Source organism: Pipistrellus hanaki, assembly GCF_964339955.1.
Source record: "Pipistrellus hanaki genome assembly, chromosome: 14".
NCBI lineage: Eukaryota > Metazoa > Chordata > Mammalia > Chiroptera > Vespertilionidae > Pipistrellus > Pipistrellus hanaki.
The window spans coordinates 3241100-3262825 of record NC_140516.1 but is presented as its reverse complement, the minus strand read 5'-3'; the positions used below and the strand labels follow the sequence as shown (position 1 = coordinate 3262825).

The window sequence follows — 21726 nt, the reverse complement described above, 5'->3', positions numbered from 1 at the left end:
TTAATTAAAAAGAATAAAAGAGCAAATAAAGAAATTTCTAGGGGAAAAAAGGATGAGTGGCATAAGCACAAATGTATAGATTAATGGGTTAAAACAGAGAGTTCAGAAAAAAAGAGCAACACCTATTTCTTTAAAAAACGAGAATGACAAGATGGTTTGATAATAAAGCACATTATTTAGTGCTAGGACAATTGAATATCCAGATGCAAAAGAATGATGTCAAATCTCTTTCCCACATCATACACACAAAAAAATGAAGTCAAAATGAATCACAGACCTAAATGTAAGGGCTAAAACTATAAAACTCTTAGAAAAAAATACAAGACTCATCTTCATATCCTTGTCAGACAATGCTTTCAAAGATAAAACACCAAAAAGCAACAAAGAAAAAAATAAACTGGATTTCATTAAAGTTAAAATATTTTTTTTGCAAATAATACAATCAAGGAAAGATGGGCTCTTTCTCTGCCATCAAGGTCTGTGCACTTGATTTTCCTTCTCCATATCTTTCCACAAGACTTTCAGGATCAAGAGTCCTGGCCAAGAAACAAAAGCAGAATCTGCCTATTCCTCAATAGATTGGGTGAAAACTGGTAATCAAATCAGATACAACTCTAAGAGGAAACACTGCAGAAGAACCTAACTGGGTCTATAAGGAATCACATGAGAGATGGCTCACATATTTATACAGTATCCAGGTTGCCTGCACCTTTAAATGATTGAAAAGATCACAACTGTCTGGACAGTTGGGCATTTGAATTGGGAAATTATTGGTCACATGATTTTTCTCTGTAAATTGTTCCCCCTGTAGATTGGTTCAGTAATAAATGAGACCTTAAATAAAAATAAAAAATAAAGATGGTATCTTTTCAAAGACAACCCCCAACCTAATAAAAAGATAACAGAATTTTAAAAATAGGCATAGAATCTGAATAAACATTTCTCCTAAGATATGCAAAGAACATGAAGAATATGATCAACATCAGAGAAATGTAAATCAAACTCACATCAAGACAGCACTTTATACTCAATAAAATGGCTATATCAAAAGACAGACAAAACAAAGGCGGAGATGTGGAAAAATTGCAAACTTCATACTACCTCATTGGTGGGAATGTAAAATGGTGCAGCCATTCTGAAACACAGTTTGACAGTTTTTCAAACTGTTAATGAATTACCCTTATAACCAGCAATTCCAATCCTGGCTATATACCCAAGATAACTGAAAATATTTACCACAAAAATTATGCACAATTGTTCATGACAGTATTACTTATTATAGTCAAATGCCCAGCAACTGAAGAACAGATAAAGGAATGAAGTACTAATACATGCTATAAGATGAATAACCCTTGAAAACATTACACTAAATGAATTAAAATTAGCCACAAACACCACATACATTATGATTGCTTTTATTTTATTACTAGAGGCCCAGTGCACGAAATTCATGCACGGGGTGCGGGGGGGGGGGGGGGGGGGAGTAGTAGTGGTGTCCCTCAGCCCAGCCTGCACCATCTCCAATCTGGGACGCCTCGAGGGATGTCTGTCTGCCCATTTAGACCCGACCACAGTGGGATCCGGCCTAAACAGGCAGTCAGACATCCCTCACAATCCAGGACTGCTGGCTCCCAACTGCTTACCTGCCTGCCTTCCTGATTGTCCTTAACCGCTTCTGCCTACCAGCCTGATCACCCCCTAACCACTTCCATGCCAGCCTGATTGATGCTTAACTGCTCACCTGCCAGCCTGTTTGCCCCTAACTTCCCTCCCCTACAGATCTGGTCAACCCTAGCTGCCCTCCCTTGCAGGCCTGGTACCCCCCCCAACTGCTCTACCCTGCAGGCCTGGGTCCCTCCCAACTGCCCTCCCCTGCTGGCCATCTTGTGGTGGCCATCTTGTGTCCACATGGGGGCTGGATCTTTGACCACATGGGGACAGCCATCTTGTGTGTTGGGAGTGATATCAATCTGCATATTACTCTTTTATTAGATAGGAGGATAGAGGCCTGGTGCACGGGTGGGGACAGGCTGGTTTGCCCTGAAAGATGTCCTGGATCAGGGTGGGGGTTCCCTTGGGGTGTGGGGCGATCTGAATAAGGGGCCTGTGGTAATTTGCAGGCCAGCCATGCCCCCTGGCAACCCAAGCGTGTCTGGGGTTTATCTATCTTTTACAACTAAAAATTCGTAGCTTGGGGTGGAGGAGCCAAGCCATCTGCTTGCTCCATGGTGGCAACCATTTCTCTTGGGACTTATGTATCTTCTTCTTTAAAAAAAAAAAAAAAAAAAAAAAAAAAATATATATATATATATATATATATATATATATATAGATTTTTCAGAGAGGAAGGGAGAGGGACAGATAGCTAGAAACATCGATGAGAGAGAATCATTGACCAGCTGCCTCCTGCACACCCCCTACCGGAGATGTGCTCGCAGCCAATGCACATGCCCTTGACCGGAATGGAACCTAGGACCCCTCAGTCCACAGACCAATGCTCTATCCACTGAGCCGAATTGGTTTTGGCTTATGTATCTTCTATAATTGAAACTTAAGCAGAGGCGTGTGCAGAGAGCTTGGCTTCCTCCAATGCCGGGGGGCAACCCTAGCCTCCTGCTCTTTCCAATTCTGTGGCTGCCACCATTTCTGTTTGGATTTATTTATCTTTTATCATTGAAACTTTGTAGTCTTGAGCCTAGGCCGGCAAGGGCAGGCGGAAACCTTGGCTTCCTCCATTGCCTGGGAAACCCAAGCCTCCCTCCTTCCCTCTGTGGCCATAGCCATCTTGGTTGGGTTTACTTGCATATTCACTCCTGATTGGCTGGTTGGTATGGCTTGTGGGTATAGCAGAGTGATGGTTAATTTGCATATTACCCTTTTATTAGATAGGATTTTTTTTTTAATTGATTTCAGAGAGGAAGGGAGAGGAGATAGAAACATCAATGATGAGAGAGAGTCATTGATTGGCTACCTCCTGCATACTCTCTATTGGGAGTGAGCCGGTAGCTGGGTATGTGCCCTTGACTGGAATCGAACCTGGAATCCTTTAGACCGCAGGCCGATGCTCTGTCCAATAAGCCACACCAGCGAGGGCTATGATTGCTTTTATATGAAAAGCTAAGACTAGACAAATATATAGAGAAAGAAAGTAGTGGGCTGGGGTGCATGTGTGCGCGCTTGTGTGCGAGTGTGTATGAATGGGAGTGACTGCTATAAGTATGGAGTTTTTTTCTGGACTGATAAATGTTCTAAAATTAGTATGTGGTGATTGATGATTGCATATTTACACCATGAAAATAAAATTCTGAATTGTATATTTCAAATAGGTAACTTTTAATGGTATGTAAATTAAATTTCACTAAAGCTATTAAAAATTTCTTAGCCACCTATTATTTGTGATATATCCTGATACTTTCTATTTTGTTTCATTTAAAAATAAAACACTAGTTGGGAGCTCCTAAATTCATTCTACAACCATTAATGGGTCATGACTAGCAATTTGAAAAACTGCCGAGTCCTCTCGAACAATCGATGCCCAGCATCTTCTATTATTAGAACCAATCATATCACACCTCACACCCCAGAAAAAGTCCAACTCTTCCTGGTAATCTATTATTCTCTCTGTTCTCATTGCTACACTGTATGTATGTCCTTCATTTTACCCAAGTCCTCATCCCTCCCCTCCCAGGTTCTTTATTGGGCCTTCTGAAATTCCTAATTGTAATCAGTAAACTTACCTGATTACATTACCTGTACTGTTCCTTTTCATCTACCCTCCCGCCAGTTCTCCCTCACTGAGTGAAAATGTTAACAAAGGTCCACAGTAGTATGTATGTACCCTTACTTCCCTCACCATTCATGCACATTGCCTAACTCCTTTCTTGCTTACGCCTCTTTAATTCCTCCTCATTTTCCTAGATTTTCTCCTCAATTCCACTTCAGCATCCCATTCCCAAGGCCATCCTGGGTATTACCAATACCAGAAACTATTATACTTGTCAAATCTCTATTTTAAGCATTCCACTCTGACCACCATCTTTAATTCTTACTTCACTTCATCCTACAAATCCCCGACAATTCTAATTAAAATTCCCAATGCACTGATGTTAACACTTCCTTACTATTCATCCTTACTTCACCTACTTCCTTGTCCATGTCACCACTCCTCAAAGCATTCCCTTTAAAAAGCCCTCATTTCCCTGCCCCCTTTCCTTCTTTTATATTGACTTAGTTTTGTGTCAAACTAAATTGGTTGGGCTGTAGTCCTGTTGTTAAACCAAACACTAGTCTAGGTGTTGCTGTGAGTGTGGTGTAGATAGAATTGACAGCCACAATCAGTTGACTCTCAGGAAGAAGATTATCCTCAACAATGTGGGCGGCTTCATCCTTTCAGTTGAAAAGCCTCAAGAGCAAACCTGAGGTTTCCCTAAGAGAAAATTCTGCTTCAAGACTGCAGCATCAGCTCTTGCCCAAGTTCCTACAAGTCTGCCTTACAGACTTCTGACTTGTCAGCCCCATAATTGTGTACCCAAACTCCTTGAAATTTCTTTATATACACAATATATTACCTACTGGTGCTGTTTCTCTGGAGAATTCAACTGATACACCAGGCAAAACTTCACACCAGAGGAATCCCACAATCTGCCTTACCTGTGCATACATCTAACCAGTTCAATAATGCTGAGAAGAAGAAAATCACAAAAACAGGCTGACTGATACCACTTTAAAATCAAGATTTCAAACCCCAAATTAACAATCAATATTCTTAGCAAACTTCTTCAAACTTCCCATACTCCCAAGCCTCTTCCCATGCCAACATCACACTTCCCTGAGGAAACAGAAACCACAAGAAGTGAAAGCCAGGACAAGCCTTCATCGTACCGCCACCACCCTTCCCTGCAAGCGCACACAACGCCTCGGTGTTTCCTCCTGCTCAGCGTTTAGTTTTATCCTGCTCGAGGGAAGACACCTCTCTAGCAAAGGCCTCTCTCTCTACTTTGCTCTCCATACCCTTTCCCACATATTCTCCTTTTCACTGGCTGGGCCCCACATGTTCCTTTAGCTACCAACCCTTTTCTCTGTTCCATTCCCAGCTAATCTTTAAAAAGTTGGCTACATACACTGTCTCTGGATTTGCTCATTTCCCTTTCCTCAAAAAATTTTTCATTCATTGTTTCTTATCTGACTTCAATTTGGCTCCTTTTACTTCACTTTATAAAACTCATCAAGATCACCAACAATTTCCCACATAATCTCTCTGTACCTGCTTCCTTATCTATAAAAATTGGAGCAACAGTCCAATAGTACCTACCTCATAATGTTGTGTGATGTTTAAACAATGTTAATATGTGAAACACCACAGCAGTGCCTTAGTATATGATAAGCACTGAATAAGCATTAGCTATTATATTATTAGGATATTCTGGATTCTTGTTTACCCTTCCTTCTGGTTTTTATTTCTAGCTTATTTGGCAATGTGTGAGTCCTTGAATAGTAAACTACCTCATATTTTGAAGGAAGGGCAAAGATAAGCAGAAAAAGACAAAATAAACTATGATATATCCATTACACAATGAGATCCCTATATCCATTACACAATGAGATATTTCGACCAAATATCTTCAATCAGCTACCACATAATTTCACAAGGATGAGCTACCTCAAACCCAAAACTCAAACCAAGCTGCCCCCTCCACTCCCTCACCCACCCTTAAGCTTTACTGACTTGCAAATTTCTTTGCCAATACCATTTTTCTAAGCATAAGTCTTTCCTGTCACTTTTCACTTCTATATAGTTTGACCCTCTATCTTAATTACATATTTTTGGGAAACAGACTAAGTTATATTCCTGGGAACTGCCTCTGGCTGTTACACACAAAGAAATCAATTTATATGCATTACTACATAAGAGACAAGTAAGTCAATTACTAATTCTGTATTTGCTGTCAAAAGATCACTAAGTTGTCTAACATTTTGAAAACTAAAATTCAAGTTTACTCACATCAATGTTAGAGAGAAAACTTCACATTACTTGAATTATTCCCATAATCCCTCCTCAATGTCACTTATTATTCAGATTCTTTAAATAGTCAGCAGGTATGCAGATATTTAGTTCTTGCTTTACAAATGTTTTAAAAATCACTGCTGCTAGTACAATATGAGAAAAAACTAAAAATTGGGAGAGGAAGGTAAAACCTAAAGAAACTTGGGCAAGGGAAATAAAAAATAAAAAGAGACCATATCAAACTAAAAAGTCTTTGCACAACAAAGAAAACCATCAACAAAATGAAAAGACAACCCCACTGAATGGGAGAATTCATTTGCCACAGATACAACTCGTAAGGGGTTAATATCTGAAATTCATAAAAATCTCATACAACTCAACACCAAAATAACCCACAATCAATTAAGAAATGGGCAAAGAACATCAATAGACACTTCTCCAAAGAGGACATAAAGATGTCAAAGTCACTATTTGTCAGATATATGCCAATTAAAACCACAATGAGATATCACCTCACACCTGTCAAAATAAATCATCAATAAATCAACAAACAACAAATGTTGGTGAGGCTATGGAGAAAAGGGAACCCTTCTGTACTGCTGGTGGGAATGCAGACTGGTGCAGCCACTATGGAAAACAGTATGGAGTTTTCTCAAAAAATTAAAAATGTAACTGCCTTATGACCCCGTGACTCCACTTCTGGGTATATACCCAAAGAAACCCAAAACACTAATTGGAAAGAATATATACACCCCTATGTTTACTGCAGCATTATTTACAATAGCCAAGATTTGGAAGTAACCAAGTGTCCATTATTAGATGAATGGATAAAAAAGCTGGGGTACATTTACACCTTGGAATACTACTCAGCCGTAAAAAAGAATGAAATTTTACCATTTGCAACAGTATGGTTAGACCTAGAGGATAGTATGCTAAGTAAAATAAGTCAAAGAAAGACAAATACCATATTATTTCACTTATATGTGGAATCTAAAGAATATAAATGAACAAACAAAACAGAAACAGACTCACAGATACAAAGAGCAGACTAATGGCTGTCAGAAGGGAGAGGGATTGGGGACAGGGTGAAAAGATTAGAAGTACAGATTAGTAGTTACAAAACAGTCATGGGACATAAAGTACAGCATAGAAAATGCAGTCAATAATATTGTAATAACTATGTATGGTGTCAGATGGATACTGCAAATATGGGGGGAAACTTCGTAAAGTATATGATTGTCTAACCACTATGCTGCACACTTGAAACTAACACAAAATAATATTGAATGTAAACTGTAATTGAAAAAATATTTCAAAAATAAAATATTTTAAGAAAAAAAAATTAAAGTAATAGAATTGCATGATTTATACCTGAAAAAATTCCATTACAGAGCTATTATATTAAACCACAACAGAATTTAAAAAGTGGATTTAGCCGAAGCCGGTTTGGCTCAGTGGTAGAGCATCGGTCTGCGGACTGAAAGGTCCCGGGTTCGATTCCAGTCAAGGGCATGTGCCTTGGTTGCGGGCACATCCCCGGTAGGGGGTGTGCAAGAGGCAGCTAGTCGATGTTACTCTCTCATCGAGGTTTCTAGCTCTCTCTCTCCCTTCCTCTCTGTAAAAAATCAATAAAATATATTAAAAATAAATAAAAAATAAAAAGTGGGTTTAATATATTGGTACAAATGTTAATTATTGGGTCGGCAACTAAGTAATTGCGGGTTTCACACATATATGGCTTCAGTTGAATTTTTAGGTTTGCAGACGTAGTACAAATGTAAAACACATTTTGTATTTGATAGTTGGCTATTCAGCTGTTAATCAGTAAAAAAAGTTTTTTGATCTGTTTTGTAGTTTTTGTTTGGCGTTCGTTGAAAAATGGAAAATCAAAAGGAACATTTTCGTCATATTTTGCTTTTTTATTTCCGCAAGGGAAAAACGCATCACAAGCTCATAAAAAGTTATGTGCTGTTTATGGTGACGAAGCCTTAAAAGAACGGCAGTGTCAAAATTGGTTTGCCAAATTTCGTTCTGGTGATTTTTCACTCAAAGATGAAAGACGCTCTGGTCGTCCAGTTGAAGTTGATGACGCCCTAATCAAAGCAATAATCAATTCGGACTGTCACAGTACAACACGTGAGATTGCAGAGAAGCTTCATGTATCACATACATGCATTGAAAATCACTTAAAACAACTTGGCTATGTTCAAAAACTCGATACATGGGTTCCTCACGAACTGAAAGAATCACAGTTAACGCAACGCATTAGCAGCTGCGATTTGCTAAAGAAACGTAATGAAAATGATCCATTTTTAAAACGACTGATAACTGGCGATGAAAAATGGGTTGTTTACAACAATATCAAGCGGAAAAGATCATGGAGCAGGCCAGGTGAACCAACTCAAACAACATCAAAAGCTGATATTCATCAAAAGAAGGTTTTGTTATCAGTTTGGTGGGATTACAAAGGAATTGTCTACTTTGAACTCTTACCACCCAACCGAACAATCAATTCTGATGTCTACATTGAACAACTAACGAAATTAAACAATGCAGTTGAAGAAAAGTGGCCCGAATTGACAAATCGAAAAGGTGTTGTATTCCATCATGACAATGCAAGGCCACACACATCTTTGGTCACTCGGCAAAAATTAATGGAGCTTGGTTGGGATGTTTTGCCACATCCACCATATAGTCCTGACCTTGCACCATCTGATTACTTTTTGTTTCGATCTTTACAAAACTCCTTGAATGGTAAAAATTTCAATAATGATGATGATGTCAAATCGTACCTGATTCAGTTTTTTGCTAATAAAAACCAGAAGTTTTTTGAACGTGGGATTATGATGCTGCCTGAAAGATGGCAAAAGGTCATTGATCAAAATGGGCAATGCATTAAAGAATAAAGTTATTTAGTTCCATGAAAAAATTGTCTTTGATTTTCTTTAAAAAATCCGCAATTACTTAGCTGCCGACCCAATAATATCCTACCTAATGAAAGAGTGATATGCAAATTAACCATCACTCTGCTCAAGCCACGCCCACCAGCCACTCAGAGTGAGTATGCAAATTAATCCCAACCAAGATGGCTGCAGCCACAGAGAGCAGTTGAGAGGCTTGGGTTTCAATAGAGGAAGCCAAGCTTTCCACGCACCCTGGCCCGCCCAGGCCTCCACTCAAGGCTACAAAGTTTCAATTACCTTATAGAAGATATATAAAAACAAACTGAAATGGCTGTAGCCACAGAGTAAGCAGGAGGCTCTGGCTCTGCTCCAGGCTACAAAGTTTCAATTGTAGAAAGTAAATATATCCCCGAATACCAGGGCCTCTGCTTGAAGGGGGGAGTGGGGGGGAAGCATAGCTGGCCTGCAAACCACCACAGGCCCCTCACTCAGGCCGCCCCACGCCCCAAGGGAACCCCCACCCTGATCCAAGGCACCCTTCAGGGAAAACCAGCTGGCCCCCACCTGTGCACCACTCCTCTACCCACCGATCTAATAAAAGAGTAATATGCAGATTGACCATCACTCCAACACACAATAGCTGCCCCCATGTGGTCAAAGATCCTGCCCCCATGTGGACACAAGATGGCCACCACAAGATGGCCAGCAGGGGAGGGCAGTTGGGAGGGACCAGGTCTGCAAGGGAGGGCAGTTGGAGGTGATCAACCCTGTAGGGGAGGGCAGTTAGGGGTGACCAGACCGGCAGAGGAGGGAAATTGGGGGCAAACAGGCTGGCAGGGGAGCAGTTAGACATCAATCAGGCTGGCATGGGAGTGGTTAGGGGGTGATCAGGCTGGCAGGCAGAAGCAGTAAAGGGCAATCAGGAAGGGAAGCAGGCAAGCAGTTGGGAGCCAGCAGTCTTGGATTGTGAGAGGGATGTCCCAGATTGGAGATGGTGCACACTGGGCTGAGGGATACCCCACACACACACTCCGTGCACAAGTTTCATGCACTGGGCCTCTAGTGTAAAATAAAAAGATTTCTTAGCTACCACCAGGCAGAAAATAAATACACAACCATCAAGAAAAATAAGTAATAAAACTTAAATATATATATAAAAAAAAAAATTAATGGCAAAAACCTTTAAAATGCTATTAGGAACCCCAAAAGACACTTGAATAAATAAAAAGGTAAAGTTTTCCATATTCTTTGAAAGAAATACACAACACTATACGCTATCAATTCCCCTATAAATTCAAAGTAAATCCTAATGGCAAACTGAATCTATGCGATATAAGTTGATTAGGTGGGGGTGGAGGGAGTTATTAACTTGAAAAGGGCACAAGAAAACTTTCTGGGTGATGGTAATGTTCTAGATGTTATATTGGTATTACACAAGTGTTACATAGGCAAACTTTCATTGGGCTGTAAATTTAAGGTTTGTGCATCTTACTGTATGTAAAATTTACCTCAAAAAATTAAATGATACTAGACTAGATGAACTGACCTAAAAGTTCATAGAAATAAAAAAGTTAAAAGCCAGAAAAGATTGTAAAAAAGAAGAGAATTAGACCTGATAGAAACACAGTATAAATAAGTACAGGAGTACAGTATAAATTAAAACACGATGGTTTGGTTCCCAAGTGGATAGAGAAATCAGTGGACCAAAAATGGTGCCAAACAAACATGCAATTAACTAAAACAGAAAGGTGCATTTCCAATCCGTAAGACAAAAATGGATTAGTCAGTAAATAATGTTGGGACAATTAGCTGGTCCTCTAGAGAAAAAAAATAAGGTTGGATTCATACTTTATATTTTACACCAGAATAAATTCCAAATAAGTAAAAGAATTAAAAATACTAAGAGAGAGAAAAAACTATCAAAGTATTAGATAAATAACATTTGAGAATCTACACTAATAAAAGAGTAAAGTGCAAATCTACCGTGCCTTCGTGACCCCCACCAGACAATCAGGAGTGAGGATGCAAAGTAACCCAACAAAGATGGCAGATTAATTTGCATGGGCAGGTGCTGAATGGACAGGGGTGGGATGCTTGCAGGCAACAACGTAGGCATTCACCACCCCAGCCACTCTGGGCCTCTGGGCAGCATGGGAAGGTGGAAAGGCAGCGCTGGCAGCCAGGAGAAGGAAAGCCCATTCTTGCACGAATCTTCATGCATCGGGCCTCTAGTTCTTATATAATCTTCAATTAGGAAAAGACTTTCTGACCATGACATGTAACTTAGAAGTCAGTAAAGACTGGTAAGTTTGACTACAGGAAAAAAAAAAATCAGCCTGACAAAACCATGATAAACAAAATTAAAAAGCAAACAGTCAATTGGGAAAACTATTTCCAAAAATAGCATAGAGCTATTTTCCCTAATATAAAAATAAACCCTACAAATACAAGAAAGAACAACAAAGAGATAGAAAACCAGACAAGGATATAAAGGATTCACAATAAAGACATAAAGAACCCTTAAAAGACAAAAGATGTTCAATCTCATAATGCTGATGAGGAAAGAAGCAGACACCCTCACACAGTGCAGGCGAAAGTAAGCTGAACAGCCTCTACTTGTGGCACCTTGGCCATATCTATCAAAATTATCAGTACACATACATATTGTAGCAATTCCATTTCTGGGAACGTATCCTATACATTTCTATACAACTGTGAAATGAAGTATGTGCAGCGGCCACAGCTTTTGACAGCAAAAGACTAAAAACAATCTAAATGTACATAAAAAGGGGCTAGTTAAATAAATGTCACACCTCTATAATGGTATTACAGACTGAATTGTTGTGTCTTCTCAAAATTCTTATGTTGAAGCCCTAAGGCCTGGTAGTTGGAAATAATTAGGTTAAAGATGGGGCCCATTATGAGATTAGTGTCATGAAAAGGGTAAGAAAGAGGAGAGCACTCTCTCCACACAACACAGGAAGAAGGTGACCTCCACAAGCCAGGAAGAGTCTCACCAGGAACCAAATCTCTAGGCAGCTAGACCTTGGACTTCCCAGCCTGTAGAAGTGTGAGAAATAAATGTCTTTTGTTTAAAACCCAGTCTATGGTACCGTATTTTTCGGACCATAAGACGCACCGGACCATAAGACGCACCAGTTTTTAGAGAAGGGAAATGAAGAAAAAAAGATTCTGAAACAAATAGTGTCCTAAAATATTTTATGTGCATTAAAACCCAACATCACAGTCATAAACACATGTAATCAACCCTGTAAAGTAAACAGCAGCATTTAGAACCATTTTAGAGCCGGGCAAGCACACAGAGACCACACAGAGCCGGGCAAGTAAAAAAACTTTTTTTTTTACAGTATATGTGTAGGCTATATTTGGACCATAAGACGCAGGGACTTTTTCCCCCCACTTCTGGGGGGGAAAAAGTGCGTCTTATGGTCCGAAAAATACGGTATTTTGTTTGAGCAACACAGCTTACTAAGACAAATGGTAAGCCATGAAGGTGTTTTTTAAAAAAAAAAAAAAAAAAAAAAAAGAAAAGCATGCTATTTCTGTACTGATATGATTAATGTAAAATCATCTCTAAGCTATATTGTTAACCTAACAACAAAGGTAAAGGGTAATGTGCATAGTATACAACAAGGTGTTTAATCACACTCATAATTTAAATGAAAAAGGTGGGGCAGCCTGCTAATGACATATACTATACACTATATACTATGTAAGACATACAATCCCTCACTGGCAATCTGAACTCCATAAACCTCTAAAAGGTAATTGGAAAAAAAAAAAAAGTTTAGTACAAACCTATTTGGTGTCAAAACCGGAGGGAAAAAACTCCATATAACTGTTCATAATTTTTAGCCTATATACTACTTATACTTTTAAAAAGAAATACTAATGTGTTTGATTATGGGATGCTAACCCACTTCCTGCTAGGAATTTTGGATAATATATTATATTACCTTTAATATAAGTGCATCTACTATATTACCCTTCTACAGTCACCCGCCCCTCTCTCCCACAAAAACATAAAATAAATAAAAGATCCTTAATTCTGAAATATAACTGGACCAAGGGTCTGGACAGTAATTATCTATTTACTTGCCCAGACACAAACCATCTTTGGAAGGACTCAGAAGCTTAGCGTATTTCCATGCAGAGGAACTGGTGACTGCACAAGTGGAAGGGAAACTTTTTAGAGTTTATCTTTTCAAATCTTTAACATTTTGAATCAAAGTGAATACACTAGTCAAAGGATAAATAAAATGTAAATAAAATAGAATCACTAAAACTCGTTCTCTCTCAACAGTAACAGATAAACCCAGATTTCTGTTGTTGCTGTTGTTTGTTGGGACCATAAAGTGACCCTTTCTCAAGTTGCAGGGAAATCTATACAAGGATGGCTTTCCTTTATCTCACCATTGACCTGAATGATGTTTAAGCAGTCAGGGAATGAGTTTCCACTCCTATTAACAGCTTTTAGGAAATAGCAATATCAATGGTTTTGATGCCTTGTGCCAAGCAAAGCAGGTGTGCTGGGCTGTTTCTCTTCCTTAGCATCCCCAGAAATACACTGGGGCTTGGGCCGGTCAGCAACAGGAAGCAGTGAAGCCCACTCTTCTCAGCATAAGAAAAAGGCTTAAGAAAGTGCTATCGGCATAGATCTAATCTTATGTGTTCAGAGCTTCAACACTGAATGTGAGGACTTGCCGGTACTTGAGCAGCATCTTTTCTACTATGTGCTGTTCATACACTTATTTTGATACCTTGTTGCGTTCCAAGATGGATTTGAGGTGACCATAGGTTTGCCTTCTTACTATTTAGATTTTGAGTAATCTGTACCACACTCTCAACTTTAACTAGAAATTAGGAGAGAATACATCGGTGTGTTTTTTTTGTTTGTTTGTTTGTTTTTGTGTGTGTGTTTTATTTAGTGAGTATATTTCAAAAGGAGGAGCTGCTTTGTTTTGTTTTTTCCCTTAGTGCCCCCAGAAATATGTTGGGTCGTGGGCCTCTCAGCAATCAGAAATGCATAAAAATAGTTTGATGTCCCCAAAATGCCCCAAAGTCCAGCTATCAGTCCTGATGACTAAAGAAATTCCTAACAAAATAACCTCAAAATATTTGGTTCCTTTTGTTAGAACATAAAGGCACTTATGTTTGTCCTTGCCTCTCATTAAGTTACACTCATTGAAAGTAGAAACTGACTGGCCTTCACATCACTTAATACCTGTTCATACTTATTCTCAATAAATATTTCCTGTGCAGAGCCAGCATCATTTCAGAGTTGTTATCTCAAGGAGGAGCAAGAAATTTGATGTATCACTAAAACAATAGAAAAACACCACACAGAAAACTTAAAAAAAACAGAGAAGATATTTCCAGATGTTACTTATAAATAACTTTCCTCACTTTTCTAGACCTCTGGAAAATGCTAAATTAACTGCTGGGGTTGTAAGGTCTCTGAAAAAGTTGCAATCTTCACACAGAATCAAAGATCCCAATAAGATTAATTTTAAAAGATGAGACAGCATTCAATTTTCTTCAAATATGGGCATGTGACAGAGCTCCTGGATCCCCATTCCTTTAGATAGTTTCAAAATAAACTGAGGAAAGCTCAAGCAATTCTCTACAGTACAGAGAGGTAAAGTGGCAAAACAACTGTGACAGAGAATGTGGCAAAAAAAAAAATCCCTTTTAATATATGCTTTTGGAACATTTCCAATTTTTCAGCAAGAGAGGATTACTGCCCTTAATGTTAAACCATTTCAGTCAGTTTAGATAAGATAATCAAATTTAAATAAACTCAGAGGTACAGAGGGAAACAACTGTGAATGTATCCTGTACATAAAATTAGTTTTAAATTTACTTGGCATTTTGCATTTGTTCCAAGTTAAAAATAATAAGTGATAACAACAGTTAAATTTCCCGAATACTTACATCTAGTGTTCCAGACATTGTACATGCAGTGCCTTATTCAAACTCCACAGCCCTGTGAGATTATGTGCTATTATTATTCTCATCTGACAGATAATAAAACAGGTCAAAAGATGTTACATAACCTAAACTAGCTTATGTATGCTATGTAGTTATTCAGGGCTGACCCTAAAGCCCATGCTAGCAACCACTATTAAGTTTAGGTTCCTTAATTTTCTAAAGAATGGGCAGATTTCAACCAAAGGGTAATAGGATAGATAGACATATATTTGTGTATATTTGCTATAGTGTGATATAACCCACCACTTTGGGAGTAAAAATGCTAATAATTTTTGGGAAAGGCCTTATCACACTCACCTATGATTTTAAAAACTGAATTTCAATGAAATTTGGCCTGCCCAGAGATGTGCAGTAGTTTGTTTGGGGGAAGACCTCTCATAAAGCTTTTCAAAGAATATGCATTCACTGTTTAGCCATGCCTAAGTGCCATCCCTGATCAGAAGCTCCTTGAGGCTACTAAATTCTTCATTTTCACATCTTCCATTAATAAGTCTCTGAGAACAATCTTATTAGTGGAAGGCCTAAAATGTGTCCTTGAAAGAACCAGCTTAACAGTGACCCATTCGATTTATTTTATAAGTATGAATATTACAGAAAATGTCTGACTCAACAATTTACTCTGCTTCTGAAAATTACAAAAAGTCCAACTTTCATTGCTGTTCTTGACAAGAGATTCTGATTATCACTTAAATAAGGCTCTTTTTGTCCCAGTATGTTTTCTGAAGAATCACCTATCTGGGGAACAATCTTTCTATTAAAAAAAAAAAAAAAAAAAAAAAAAAGTTCCAACAGCCTCAGAGTTCTAAATCCAAAAAGGCTAAACAACTTTCTAAGGCTCTAGACTTGTTGATGACAGAACTGAGAAGCGGACCTAAATCTGATTCCACCTACCACCCTGAATGATAGAGGGGCTCTTATTTCAATACTGGAGGCCCAGTGCACAAAATTCGTGCAGGGGGGGAAAGGAGGGTGTCCCTCAGCCCTGACTGCACCCTCTCCAATCTGGGACCCCTAGGGGGATGTCTGACTGTGCCAGTTTCCTGCCGGCAGTCAGACATCCCTCTCACAATCCAGGACTACTGGTTCCCCTGCCAGCCTGATTGATGCCTAACTGCTCCCCTGCAGACCTGATCGCCCCTAACTGCCCTCCCCTGCTGGCCCGGATCACCAACTGACCTCCCCTGCCAGCCTGATAGCCCCAACTGCAGTCCCCTGACGAGAACCACCTCTCTGAGATCCCCCTCCTCCGCCGGGACCGTCTCCTCCGCAAAAGGTGGCAGACCAGCCTCCATCTGCCCTGCGGAGCCAAGGGACCCCCAGGCCTCACTGCACATAGCAGCCACTGGGCCCTGCTCCTGCTGTGAGCATAGCCATCTTGTGGCAGCCATCTTGTGATGACATTGCAAGGGCAAGAGGACCACCTAGGCTTTTATTAGATTTCCGTAATATTTTCAGTAGTCAAGTCTGTTGACTCAGAACTCATTTCTGAAATCAAAATTCAAATCAATCTGAATTAGAATAAGAAGACAAAGTTTCTAAATGTTCAGGTAAAGAGACCATAACAGGCAATAAGCATCACAGCTCTCTGAAATAGGCCAATCACTCATATCTAAAGCTGTATGGCTACAACTTCCTTGCACTACATAAATCAGAAAGGCCACTATCCATACCACTGACTTGACCTGAGACCTCTAGAGATCTGTCATCTTAATGTTCGATGTTATACTTCTATAGGTGCCACTAAGCATTTCAACTTATCTGCATGACTAAAATTTATCAAAACTCAATTTAAAGACAAAGTAGACTAACAAGAATGACAATTAGGATAGTTTGACTAGTAACTTAAATTACGTCAGGTTGTTTCACTGAGCATTTAGTATCTTTCATAAGGTTATTTCCATAATAGTGAAGATTCTAACCTTATTAATTTTGGAAGAATTTATTCTTAAACTAATTTCCTTTTCAAGTGGCCTTTCTCCCAGGACCTAAGTCTGCCAGGACACTTAAAAGAAGCCTTTTTCAAGCACACTAATGGAATAAACTTACAGAATCAGTGCTATCCTTTCCTAGAAACACAGTCTAAAGAGGAATGAGAAGTGACTGACTGTTAGTGGGTATGGGGATTTCTTCTTGGAGTGATGATGTTGTGGAATTAGTGATGATGCACACTCTAAAAGGGTAAATTTTATGGTACACAAAGTATATCTTAACAATGCTGTTATTAAAAAAAACAAAAAACACACATACAGAAAATAGACACCACCCCCTCCCCCCCGAAAAAAATGATTTGACCACTACCCGACAGTGAGCAACTGCCAAAGGCTTTGTATCAATAACCCTTACTGGAATCTGACATACTTTAACTAAAAGTTTAGTACCTCAAGATTTTCATCCACTATTTAATAAAGTATCGTTTTCTTACTTCTTTATTTGTACTCTACATCAGATAAGCTCACCCCAATTCTTTCACATCCAAAACAAATGCTAAAATTTATTACACAGTGACTGCAAATACAATGTAACTTGGATAAATTGATATTATTTTTACTTTGAGGCCCATGGGCTTCACCAGCAGTATTAGTTAAAGAATTTAAAAATTAAACATTTCTGGTCGAAACCGGTTTGGCTCAGTGGATAGAGCATCGGCCTGCAAACTGAAAGGTCCCGGGTTCAATTCCGGTCAAGGGCATGTACCTTGGTTGCGGGCACATCCCCAGTAAGGGGTATGCAAGAGGCAGCTGATCGATGATTCTCTCTCATCAATGTTTCTAACTCTCTATCCCTCTCTCTTCCTCTCTAAAAAATCAATAAAACATATTTTTTTAAAAAATTAAACATTTCTGAAATATTGTTGGGAATTATACAGTTTGTTTCTTTTGTTCCAACTTTTCCACTTCAGGGAGTCATTGGAAACTTTTCACAAAAGGATAACAAATCACTTTAGACCCCTGTTGAAATATCACTGTATCTGTGTGTGTGTGTAAGAGAGAGAAAAAAAATACACAGATACACAAAGACATACATTTTAGACAGGTTTTATTTTAGGATAGTAAATGGTTTAAAAGTAACAAAAACATAACTAATAGTGAAGTAATTCAAAAGCTACTGCCATGACAGAAAATATATGTGAACTGATCATTTACTCATTTGAAAGTGACAGGTTGCATAAGGCGTCTAAAACTTTAAGGAGAACATTCTTTTTTTAAAGGCTTATTTTAAATATCATCGATTGTAAAGAGCTTTGCACCAATGACTATTACTGGACATTTGCTACTATCCCAGGACAGTGCTGGAGTCACAGATGCAAGAAGCTGCCCTTAAAGAAGTCCCCCTTTGACGGCTTGCTTTTGTCAGGCACAGAACCAAACTGTCCACTTATAGCATCTGACCTCCTAGGCTTAATCCACTGCAGGAAAACCTCAGGTAAACATTACAAGTGACTGTAAGGCTATAACTGTGAAAATTAAAATTTGGAGATAAATAAAAGCTGTTGAATATACTTAGACACAATCTAACTCAACTTTCTAATATAACATTACACTATAAGTCCCAGATCTACTACTAAAAAAACAGTAAAATGAACCAGAGTGAAACTCTATCTTCTTTAACACACATCATTTATACAGTGTTAGCAAAAATAGGTTTATAGTTGTGTCTATGGGAAATAATAAATAATAATATAAGAATAAACTATGTTTCACATACTCACAACTGAGGTGACAGAAGTGGGTGGGAAGATCATTGAATTTCAGAGGTAAAAATAGTAACGATCCTGTAAAATCACCCTATTTAAAGGTACAACTATTGTATAAATGTCCCAGAACTTTTTATCCATTCATCTACTGATGGGTACTTGGGCTGTTTCCAAATCTTGGCTAGTGTAAATAATGCTATAATGAATTAAATGGAATATTACTTGCCCATAAAAAAAGAAAATCTTACCTTTTGTGACAGCATAGATGGACCTGGAGAGTATTATGCCAAGTGAAAAAAGCCAGTCAGAGAAAGACAATTATCACATGATTTCACTCATATGTGGAATCTAATGAACTAAATAAACTAATAAACAAAACAGATCCAGAGACATAGATCCAGAGAACAGACTAACAGCTGCCAGAGGGAGGGAATAGTGGGGTTGGATAAAAATGGTGAAAGGAATAAGCAAGAAAACAAAAACTCAGACACAGACAACAGTGTAGTGATGATCAGAGGGGAAAGGGGGTGGGAGAGGTGGAAGAGGATAAAGGGGAGATAATTGTGATGGAAGGAAACTGGACTTGGTGACCATAGAACACACAGATGATAAAGAATTACACACCTGAAACCTAGTTTTATTAACCAATCTCACCCTAATTCAAATTTAAAAAAAGGCACATCTGTTCTATTTTATTTTATTTTTTTTAAAATATATTTTATTGATTTTGTACAGAGAGGAAGGGAGAGAGATAGAGATCAGCTGCCTCTTGCACACCCCCTACTGGGGATATGCCCGCAACCAAGGTACATGCCCTTGACCGGAATCGAACCCGGGACCTTTCAGTCCCCAAGCCGACGCTCTATCCATTGAGCCAAACCGGTTTCGGCGCATCTGTTCTATTTTAAAGCATCCTCTCCAATTAAAGGATATTACTCTTTACCCTTGAACCCTGGTGAATCCTGAGAAAAGAAAAGACACCTGCTAAGAAGGGATCCTGGTGACTAGGGCTCAAATAATAAAAGTAGAAGCCTCCCACCAACTGCACTTCAGGGAGAGGCCCACACTGAACTGCCTGCCTCATGGTTTCTGCCATCTGAGCCAGCCCTTATAAAGGAGTCTCTGGAATCCTATTCCAACCAATAGTACTGAGACTTTCCCCATCCAATAAGAGCTTCCAGCAGTTCCATTCTGACCTATCAGGACATTGCCTTTTGGGCCAAACTTCAAAGGTTCTGAACCCTAATTTGCATAAGGACAGACCAGTCAGATACTAGAGCTAGCTCCCCTCTGGCTCAACCTTGATAATCTAAGGTGAGCTAGAACCCTCACTGGAGAGTAGAGCCCACCAGGGTGTGGAGCAGCACAGGCCAGAGCAGAGCAGACCAGCAGGAGAGGGGCCTGGCCCCAGAGCTGCCCCACAGCTGTGTTTTCACAGCCTGCTATAGCATAATTGAGATGCTTGCACTAAAAAAACTTTCCTTCTTCACTGCACCCCAAACTGAGGATTCCTTCCTGTTGGTGTTTAAATTGGTGCCACCAATCATGGTTGACACTCTCCATCAGGGTGCAGTACTGAATAGTTGCTGAATGAATGAATGAATGGGCAGATGTTCTAATTGCCAAGAAGGCACTTGTTAAAACACCAGGGGCTGACAGGTCAGAATTCTACTGGTAAAATCACTGAAATTCAAAGGTAAAAACAGTAACACCTGGGCATTATCTGGCACCAGGCACTCAGCATGTAAACATCTGATGAGGAACTTTCAGAAATTAAAATGAAGAGTGTGAATCAAAATACTTAGAAGCGGACTTGGATTTACCCCCTAAGGCTTGGAGCGCAAGTGCAAGACAAAGAGATGGGAGGCTGGGGTGAAAAAGTCAAAAGGTCACCAGCGAGTGACCTCGAGAGAAGCGCGCCGTCCGCGGAAGCGGCGCTGCACGGACACCTCGGCCCCCGCCGCGGCGGCCCCAGCCGCGCTCCGCGCCGGGCTCGCCGGATCCTGAACACAAAGGAGCCACCGGGAAGCACCACCCGGTCCCGGGAGGGGCGGCGGGGCCGGCGGCCGAGCGCTCCGCGGGCGCCCACCGCCGGGGAGGCGGCGGGGCGCGGGGGGCCCCGGCGCCTCAGGCCCGACCTTCCTCCCAGTGCTCCCGAACTTGCCGCCCCTCCCGCCCCGCTCCATTTTCCCCTCTCGACGTGGACGTGGGACCCGCGCGGGGACGGGAGGGCGGAGCTGGGGCGCAAAAGGAGGGCGATGGCCGGGAGCGCGGGGGTCCCCCCGCAGCCGCAGCCGCAGCCGCAGGCCGGCCCCGGCCTTCCGGGCCGCAATGGTTCCCGCGCCGCCCCCGCCGCCGCCCGCGCCCCCCCGGCCCGCGCCCGCCCCACTCGCGGGAGGGGGTCCCGGCGGAGGGAAGGCGGCGGCGGCGGCACAATAACATAAACACGGCGGCGCCGGCCGGCCCCGCGGCGCCCCCCGCGCTTACCGGCAGCACAGCGCGCGGCGACAGGGGAGCCGGCCGGAGGCACCGGCGTGTCCGGGCGGTCCCGCAGCCGCTACCCGGCGCTGCCCACGGCTCGGCTTCGGGGACCGCGTCGTCCGGCCTCGGTCGCTCCGCTGAGTAACAGGGACGAGGGCCGTCACCGCGCACGCCCGCTCACGTCATCGCGCAGGGCACGCCCCTGCGCCTCCGGACGGCCGGCGGGGCGGGGTGCGGGGGTGGGCGGGGAGGGGCGGGGCAACGCGGGGGCCCGGATTGCGGGGGCGGGGCCCAGGCAGAGGAGCGGGGCCTGCAGCTCTGGAGCAGAGCTGATTAGGGGGCGGGGAGACGTGTGAGGTCCCCGGGGGCGGGGCTGAAGGAGCACCTCTGGGACCTGGGCGAGGGACTGGGTGGAAGAGGAGGTAGGGGAGCTGCTGTGGGCCAATGGCGGCGCCAGGCCGCACAGCTCCAGTTCCTGGCCTGGCCAGGGGCGATCTGCCAGGCAGAGCCAAAGCCTCAGGTGCTCACCTGCCCGGGTTTGGAGGCCAGGTGTGCTGAAGCCAAACTGCCCCGAGGAGCAGGTGGACACTGAGAGATGAGAGCTTATTACCTTGATTGACAATATGTTGCAT

At 41.2% G+C, this 21726-nt stretch overlaps 1 protein-coding gene across 6 annotated transcripts in view; it reads right to left on the bottom strand.

Annotated features, from left to right (window-relative positions):
* The window catches only part of MAPK8 (mitogen-activated protein kinase 8), a 98049-nt gene extending 76768 nt beyond the window's left edge, over positions 1–21281 (bottom strand). For 5 of the 6 annotated variants that reach the window (XM_084904183.1, XM_084904181.1, XM_084904182.1 and 2 more), the window contains exon 1: positions 21101–21281. The gene's annotated coding sequence lies outside the window, so the exon portion shown is untranslated. The remainder of the gene's footprint in view (positions 1–21100) is intronic. The other variant, XM_084904180.1, reaches the window with a different exon arrangement.
* Between the last annotated feature and the right edge of the window lie 445 nt (positions 21282–21726).